The sequence below is a fragment of the Magnolia sinica genome, chromosome 15 (genome assembly GCF_029962835.1).
Source record: "Magnolia sinica isolate HGM2019 chromosome 15, MsV1, whole genome shotgun sequence".
Taxonomy (NCBI): domain Eukaryota; kingdom Viridiplantae; phylum Streptophyta; class Magnoliopsida; order Magnoliales; family Magnoliaceae; genus Magnolia; species Magnolia sinica.
In genome coordinates, this window is record NC_080587.1 from 21967153 (window position 1) to 21975764 (window position 8612).

General features: G+C 40.2%; 1 long non-coding RNA gene across 1 annotated transcript; it reads right to left on the reverse strand.

The window, feature by feature from the left end:
- Nucleotides 1-4801: 4801 nt before the first annotated feature.
- LOC131227210 (uncharacterized) lies at nt 4802-7227 on the reverse strand. The gene is made up of 2 exons (XR_009162110.1): nt 6504-7227; nt 4802-5029 (listed from the first exon to the last, which is right to left on the reverse strand). It is a non-coding gene; the product is annotated as an uncharacterized LOC131227210 (long non-coding RNA).
- Nucleotides 7228-8612: the final 1385 nt, after the last annotated feature.

Below are 8612 nucleotides of genomic sequence, written 5' to 3' on the forward strand. Positions count from 1 at the left end.
ATTACTTATAATTTTGCATGCATGGTGAAATAAAAATACACAATATTATTTACTAATAGTTGATTGGCTGAAATCTAATGGACGGTTGTAGAAATAGTTAACGGTCCAAATTTAACAAGAAATTGCCTACAATCAGAGGTTAATGTCCCACAATCAATCCCACTTTTGGATGATGGCTGCTCAAAAGTGGTCTTTAAATTCTGTGTGCTTTTTGTATTAACCATCATGCTCTACCCATGGCAGGAGACAGGCCTTGTTCTTTCATATCGGCAGCTTGGAGTGCACGCCTGTTTACCTCAAAATGCATGCATGGGGCCTATCATAAATGAGCTATATAACCCAAACTAAGACTTGATGGGAGATCCTAACTGTTGTCATCCAATTTGGACACGGTGTCCAGGGCAACAAGTGGCCTGATTTCGTTAAAGTGTGTGGGTATGTATATGCCTGGCATGCCATAGTTGTTATTGACTTGAATCGAATCGGATGTCTTGTGATTTCAAGTGCCGAAGTAGCTGGATTAGGACTAGATCTGTGAATGTTGATCATGCAATGTGTGAAGGGGAAGGTTAGTACGTCAGATGGCTTCTTTTTGTCTTTAAAACATGGACTTTTTTTCCCAACAGCAATAATTTGATTGTGTTTACTCATGAAAAGAACATAAGAAAGTAAAATATGAATTAAAAAGCTTAATGCTAATTTTATTATTATGAAACCATATTGTGGACAAGATGGCAATGGATTGGATGATATTCGAGACCTGGACGGTCCTGGCTTTTGGCCTGCAACACGTAATAAAAAAAATACTAGGTAAGAACCTAGGGATTGGAAGGGGATCCGTGCGCTGTCTCGGCTGTGGACTAGACAATCTCTAGGACCTAGAGAGTCATAAGAGGGTCATGGCTTTTGGTCAGCGGGATGTGACTAGAAAATTACTGAGTAAGAACCTAGGGATTGAAAGGGGATCTGGTAAAGGGGTTGTGGATGTTCATCTAAACTAAGTCGGCTTGCTGTAGTGATGCACTGGACAGAAGCCGGAACTAAACTATACTAAACTAAATTGATTTGGAGTTGATACAACATTGTGTTGGACAAGAAGTGGAGAGGCTAAAACTAGGATATGGTAAGATATATGTTAATGAGGGATGAAATATTCATAGGTAACCTTAAGTTGAAAAGAGTTAATTGATTTGGATTGGAGGGGGCCTGAAACTTTCCTTTCATACTTTTATAAACTTGAAGAGGTAGTGGACTTGCGCACAGTCCCTAGACCTTTGGAATCAATGTTCGACGAGTTAGCATCCTTGGCTTTACACCTTTCTTTTCTAAGGTGTGGCAAGCTACTCATGTATCCTCATATTTAGGTATATCTTTGATTTTGGATGATTTCCTTCTCCTAGTTCCCCATTTCGTAATCTTCAGGTATGTGTGGCCAATCGTATCTAGCCACATATCCTTAGGTATTATCAGGATGTCAAACACATCTTCAAAAATGTGATATGCACGCTTCTCTTACTCCTATTTTCTAGGTATCATTTGGAGAGTGATCGCCTCTCGATTTTTAGTTGTATGTACATCTCTGAGCATCCCAACCCTCATGGTACAACACACATCTCAAGAGGAGAGGTGCTCGAGATCTTCACGATCTCATTTTCATGCTTGTATCGACATGTGTTGGCATCCTACCCATTGGATCTGGCTGCAACAGGTCGGGTGTGAATACTAACTTTCTGATTAATACTCATCAAATAAATGGTTGAAAGAACCAATGGTTCAAAGAATTTCTATAAATATGGGGCTATAAAAGTGGGATGTATTTAACTTTGAGATGTGTCCAAAGTTAATGAGTCCCACAATTGAGTGATTTGGATTGAGATATATGTATGCCTCAGGTATTGGGAAACATGCATGAGCGCGGGTTTTATTGTCTACAACCCCCATCAATTAACTCCTACAAAGGTATACTCTCATCTTTTAAAATCAAGCAAGGACAAATGCCAAACAAAAATTATGTGTTTTAGTGATGGGCACTCTTTATTACAAAACTACTAAAAAGTGAGCTTTCTTGGTACATTAATAAAGATATGAACTCTTTCATCCCTAAGCTCATACACAAGGGGTGTTTAGTCATTCTTTCTTAAAATACAGTATATTTTGAAAGATTGGAAAAAAAAAATTCTATATTTTTTCGGCAGGATCTAGGTACCTGTTCCTATAGTTTCTCCGGTCATTGAACATTTTGGAGACTCCATTCTGCTCAACGTAATTTCTACTTCTAAATCTTCTTCTTCCGGTTCCTTCGACCAAGGGTATGTCCTTAGTTTGGCTTTCTTCCCTTTGTTTTCTGGCGATTTTTCTTCTCTTTCTTCATACTTCCCTTCTTACTTAGATGAAAAGCTTTTGCTCGAAATTGATTCACTCGACTGGTCATTGTGGAAACCCAATGTCCTAAAATATAAACTCTGATTGCATCCCCACACCGATTGGATCAACATGTTGAACCGGGTGGATGCCTCTTTTGATGTTCTTTGGAGGTCCATCGAAATTTATGACCATATCAAGCTCACACATTTTGATTTTTCCATGAACCTTACTTTTTTGGCTTTGACTATATGTTTTTGGAGTCGCTCCTCCAATGTTTTTCATTTCCGTTGTGGGCTAGCAGCCTTCCGGCCGTTAGCAAAATTGTTCATGCTGGCCTTCATTCTCCTCCTCTTTTTGACAATCAAAAGGCCCGTATCTCCTATGAGATTTAAACTAAGAAGTAATTTGAAAGAGGTGGAGTCTCCAATCAAGAGCACCGTGCCTTCCTTTTGATGTGGATATGCCGGTTTCTTTTCTGTGTCAAAGCCAGTTAGATGACCAAAGAATAAACTTCCCTGGCTAAAGCCAAGCTTCCGGCCATAGATTAGCTCTTGCTTCGTTCAATTTATCCCACCTCTACTTAACTCTTTGCGACCTTTTCCGCAAAAGGTCTTCCTTTATTTGGGGGTCTACTTTGAATTCTCCAACTCTTATTATATGAATATTTTTCTTCTTAATTCTGTGAACCCTTACCACATTTGCCTCTTCGTTCTCTGGCTTACAGCCATGGCTATTTATCTCATCACCGATTCATTAATCGGTTGTCTAGGGAGTGCTTATCCTTATTCATCTCTCTTCATGCTGATCATCATATGACGTTTTCTTTCCTTTTTGGACCATGTCTAGCCCTCATTAGTTTAGGGCTGCAGGATTTAACCCTCTCGACCCAGAACAAGTTAGAGACCAAGACCTGGGCTAACTATTTGGTGGCTCGGGATATTCTGTGTGAACAAGTTAGGGACCAAGACCTGGGCTAGCTATCTGGTGGCTCGGGATATTCTGTGTGATGACGCCTTTAACGTTAAGTTAAATGTCAAAGTGAGCGCTGAGTTCAATCCCTCACCTCTTTGTGCTAGTCAATTTGGATTGATTCAGAGCATTTCACTCCTCCCTTATCTTTTCTCTCGTAATGTAACTCCCCTTAAGTGTGAATCGATCTTTTTGACTGAAGGGTATTTGAACCTTTGCTGAGACCTGGATCTTGCGGCGAATCAGTTCTCTCTTCCTACTTTACCTTCTTGTCCATTGGCCACTCTATAGGATTTCATACCCGTTGGGATCTCAGTGTTTCAAGTGTATCACCGAATTGTGCCAAATTTTCCCCCTGATGGGCCATCAACCTTTGATTCCCGAGGTTCTGCAAGTTCCTCGACTTCCTGCCCCTGAGGCTACTAGGGCCACGCAAGCTGGAGGGAAAGAGGCAGTAACCCATGGTAAGCATGTTCAGGCACCGACTGAATGTATCTGTCTTGAGAGAGTTGTGCCTTCAAGGGAGACTACGCATACACCAACCCTTGATGGTTGTCTAGGTATCTCTTCTTGTAATTTATTCAATGCCGGTGCCTCTCACGATGTAATTCAGTCGACCACTGTTGTTACGCCGGTTAGGGTTGTTTATGTTACTCCCATTTCTTCTAAAGGTATTTAACTTAAGCACCAAATGTTGTCTCACTATGATTTCTTTGACTTCCTTAATGACACCTTCTTTTTTTTTTTTTTTGCAATAAGTGCCCTCCTCAGTACTACTGAACTTGGAGAAGAAGAAGATTATTAGTATTGAGAGGCGTTAGATTCTTTCAAGTGCTCCAATTCTTTTTTCATCGCCTACTTCGACTAATTGAGGGTTGAGGGAAACTCAAGAGCCTACCCTAGTCAATCAAGGGCCAAGAGAAATAGAAGCTCCCAAATTTGGCCTCGGCCTATCATGAAGTGAGAGAGTAACCAAGGCTAAGTGGAGTTCTCAGGGGGCCTCATTTGATGAGGAGGTAAGGGAGACAGTATTGGAGGCTAAGAATACCCTAAAAAACCTTGGCCGATCGACTGGTGGGCCAGAGAAGCCTTAAAAAATCCTCAGCCGATCTAGTAGTGGCAGAGATGAATCCTCAACAAACTTCCGCAATGGGTTTGGAGTGGAGGGATGATGTGATTGACCTATGTGAAAGTCTTGAGATCCCAATCGAATAGGGTGAAGAGTGTCATACGGAGGCCATGTTGAAAAATGATAAGCCTCCTCGAGTAATTGAAGCTCCTCTCCTATTACGAAACTTACACTAGTCATTTACTGCCCTCCTGCTATAGAATTGTCTCGCCAATCGGGGATGTCGGCTAGTCTCATGCTCTGAAATTTGGTACTTGAATTGGTAAGATGTGATTCTGAATCTTAGGTCATGAATTATGTTTTAATTAATTCACAAGCATAATCACACAAAATCATACATTTTAATCATTCATAATTCTATAAATACAATAAACTTCAATACAATAGTCTCGACTCTCGTCTAAACAACCATTACATTTTTTTTTACAACTAATACAACTAAAAAAAGTAATTCTAACACTAGGAAAATTTCTAGGTCGTTGCTCCAATGTGCTCCCTAAGTAAGCTCTACAACCTGAAATTTTATATCCACAATAAAGGGCAAGCTTATAGAGCCTGTAAGATAGCCTGGTACAATTTAACATATGTAATCAATCTTTCAAAATCACATAAAAAGATTTTCATAGAAACACAAATAATAAAGATTTTCAACAAGAAGAAATATATAAACCATGACACTAGAAACATGCATACAATGTAGGAAACACTTCAATATCATATCAATCACAATCCAATTAATTATTAGAATTCTCATGATTCATTTAATACGGTTGGTTAACCTTCCCTTAATACCCCACCTCTCCTGGGCATTGAAACCTTTTGTATGATTCTCACCCATCCAAAAGGGCGGTGAGAACCTTTTGTATGATGCTCACCCATCCAAAGGGCATTTAGCCTGGCAATGGGAACCTTTCACACTCATACTTTGTTGAATGTTACCACAAAAGCCCCGCTAAGCGAGTTAAATATGGCTTGCATGTGTATTAGGCTCTAAACATAGCAATTGGATAGCTAGCTAGTGGGAGTGATCCTTGCCTTAATGGTGGGCAAGATTTCTTTCCATAATTGGCTAAGGCTCCTTATTGAAAAGCTTATATTTGGAGCCGGTCATCCAAGAGAAAAACATTTCTAAGATTTCTCTCTCGCAAGCAAAATGACTTTTCTCCATCTAGGTACGACGACCTTCGTACCTCCATTAATGAAAGTAGGCCGACCTTGGTTCATCGTTGCGTGGATCATCCATCTTAGCCAGAGTTGCTAGAGGGGCGGGACATTTTATCATTCTCTTGTAGAATGTGCATATTGGGGGTTTGTTCAGGTCATCTGCAAGGCTAACATGATACATCACCCGATTTTGAGATTGCTTCTGCTATGTTGGTTTTCACATTATTGGACACCAGATATAACCAATACCAACATACTTACCCACCCAAAGGGTAATGTCCCGGTAATGAGAACTTTTTGCATAGGTATTCACTCGTCAAAATGAATAATTGCTACGGGACTGGTCAAGTAACACATACAACTGCTACCGAGCTTGGCAACAAGAACCTTTTTATGATCTGAGAGAGGTTCAATTATATTTCCAATATCGAATCCATTGCATGTTTCACGTGCCTTTTTTTCAAAAATCAAGTCTCCACCAAACTATGAACTTTCGAGCCTTTTCAAGATGCTAAAAATGTAATCATAGTCTCAAATGAGCATAAGATTTTCAATTCACAACATATTTAATCACCAAAATCATGGAAAATATATTTTGGAAGCAAATTCAATAGCATAATTTGATAATCTTAGGTTCGTAGCAACAATCCATGGTTAAAATTAGAAACATACAATTCTAAACACACCAATAATAAGATAGATTAAAATTTATCATAATCCACAGTTAAGATAAAAAAACATACAATTCTGAACATGTAATAAGATAACAAAAATTTCAATTCATGAGATCTAAGGATGGATTTCAAACCATGTAATTAAAAACAGAAAATTTAAATAAAATCAAAACCACAGTGAGAAAGAGGACGCGACGACTCACTTGTTTGTTGAACCTGACTCGAATCTGGACTCGACTCTGACTCCTCCCTGACTCATGAGTCGACTCACTGAGTCCATGGAGTCACTCCCTCTTTCCTTCGATTTCTCTCATTTTTGCAGGTCGGATATAGAGTTTTTATAACCTTCTCCCGGTTCTGGAATCACACTCGCAAGAGGAGTTTTATCGGGTTTTCGATTGATTACTCACGTAAGGGTGTAACATCAGGTTTTCGGCTCTAATTTTCGTTTTGCAAATTGTTAATACATGGTCCGATCTCGATTAAGATATGAAGTTCTTATGTGAATCAAATGGGCCACATAACTCACTGTTTGGATCTTGAATCGGTGGCCACAAAAAAATCTACAGTTGTGGTTCTTGGTGAGGAAGATGATCGCCTGTTAATAGGAAATCATACACGGGGCGTATCACTTTGTTATGATCCTTGTGGACGGTCTTGATTGGTCCTAAGACGCTTGAGGAATCATCAAATCGGAGGTTCATAGATGTTCGTCTGATGGGTTCTGGGTTTGAAAGCCTTGCACGTTTCCGGGAAAACTGGGATTTCCAGCGCTTCTTTCGCGTCTCTTTTGGTTTCATTTCGGTGCTGGAGTCGAATAATGGGCCCCATAATCATGGACGGTCCAGATTCTTGGAAGTCTTGACGTTTTTGCTTCAACAGCAGCGCTGCCCTTTCAGAAGAAGACGGGACTCTGGACGGAATCGTCGTGCGCACGAAGGGAACGGATCTTGGTTTTATGTAAGGGTGTACATCGAGTCGAGCTGGCCTCATCTCGACTTGGCTCGGTCCTCAAGCCTGACTGGCCAGCTCGGCTCGGTTCGGTCAGCAGCTGGGGCCGAGTTGGAGCCAAGATTGAGCCGAGTTTGCCATTCAGTCATTTTCACAAATACCTGGACTGCACCTTCAAAATCTCCCTGTATTTGAGATAGCAGCAATGATTTTACAGGTATTTTATCAAACACCTTCTAAGCAACATAAAAGTCAAGAAAAAAAGGGTGTTGATTTCATATTTATACCTTCCTTGCCACCAGCCACACTTCTTTGAATTATTTCATCAAACACTTGGTGAACAACATCAATATCAAAGTAACCGAGTCACCAAACTGGTTTGATCCAAGTTCGATTTGAGCTAGGTTCGATTCGAGTTGAATCAAGCTGGGGCTAGCTCGAACTCGGCTTGAACTCATTTTCGAGCTAAAAAAACAGCTCGACTCAGCTTGAACTCAGTTTCGAATCGAGCTTTTTCGAGTCGAGTCAAGCGAGCTAACCGAGCTAGCTCGGTTCGTGTACACCCCTAGTTTTATGACAGCTTGGTTAGGAGTGTAGTCGTGGTTCCTATGGTTTGGACAACTAAGATCAAAGGTTGTATGATGGAAGGTTCATGTTGTTTGGTTATAGGTTTCCGGAACAAGAAGTTGGAGGAGAAGTCGGTTTTTCTTTGTATCGACATGTACAACTATATATTCTGGATGGGCAGCTGGAGAATGAACGGTCTAGATCATTCAAATATAATCCTCTTGGATTGTAGCTGGTTGTAATTTGGGTCTCTGATGTAAAGCGGGTCGCGGATAGTTTCATGGCCAAGATGGATCAGAAAAGGTCTGTTCGACGATAAAAGTGATCCGAATCGTTAAAGCTTAAATCGGGCGTATCTCATAATCCGGAATCAGTTATTGGGCGTAAAATATATGATTTTGGGTAGAACGAGCTACTTTAGCCACTCAACCCTGCTATGTCGGGTTGTGCAAGCCGGATTTGCAAAATAACCCCGGATCGACGGTCGTTTCCTTATTTTAATTCCATTTTTACTATAAATAGTAAGTTTTAGTTTGATTATAACTCTTCATCCGTTGGGCTTTAGGAGTTGGGCCTAACGTGAAAAGAGCCTAGAATAATTAGGAGAATAGCTTGGTGCAGCCAAATAAGATACTTACTATTTTTGCCCGGAAACCTTGCGCACTAGTATACACCACAACCGTCTATAAATAGTAAGTTTACTATTTATAGTAAGTTGCGAATTAATAGGAGTTTTAGTTATAGTTTGCTTCTGATTTCTCTTTCATTGCTTGGTATCCCTATCTAAAGGGTTG